Genomic DNA, 450 nt, shown 5'->3' with positions numbered 1-450 from the left:
AGACTATTAAAGTCAGTGCTGCTGTGAACATTGTTGTGTTTACATTTCTGTTGGGTATGTACCTAGAAGTGAAATTGATGAATCATATGTTATGTGAATTTCAGTTTTTAGTAGTTTCTGAAAGTTTTCCAAAGTGGTTGAATAAATTTACACTCTCTCCAACAGAGTATGAGTTATAGTTACTCCATATCTTCTCAAATATTTGAGAAAGATACTTTTTCACTTAGTCATATTGGTAAAAAATGTTATCCCATTGTAAGTTTGTTGTATTCTCTCAGCTACTAGTGGAACTGAGTAACTTTTCCTAGGTTTAGTAGCCATATGGATATCCTCCTTTGTGAGGAGACTGTTAAAGTCTTTTGCCCATTTTACTTTTGGGTTGTCTGCCTTTATCCTATGATTTTTAACCTTTTTTTGAAGACTGGATATTTGACCAATCAGCCTCTCAGA

General features: G+C 33.6%; 1 long non-coding RNA gene across 1 annotated transcript in view; it reads left to right on the top strand.

Annotated features, from left to right (window-relative positions):
* LOC111739368 overlaps nucleotides 1-450 on the top strand; it is a 4056-nt gene continuing 3606 nt past the window's right edge. Inside the window, exon 1 of the long non-coding RNA XR_002780223.1 lies at nucleotides 1-54. This is a non-coding gene — a long non-coding RNA (uncharacterized LOC111739368). The remainder of the gene's footprint in view (nucleotides 55-450) is intronic.

This window comes from Pteropus vampyrus, unplaced genomic scaffold (genome assembly GCF_000151845.1).
Source record: "Pteropus vampyrus isolate Shadow unplaced genomic scaffold, Pvam_2.0 Scaffold50, whole genome shotgun sequence".
Taxonomy (NCBI): Eukaryota; Metazoa; Chordata; class Mammalia; order Chiroptera; family Pteropodidae; genus Pteropus; species Pteropus vampyrus.
Note: the sequence above shows the minus strand (reverse complement) of the source record. Positions and strands in the feature narration are given on the sequence as shown.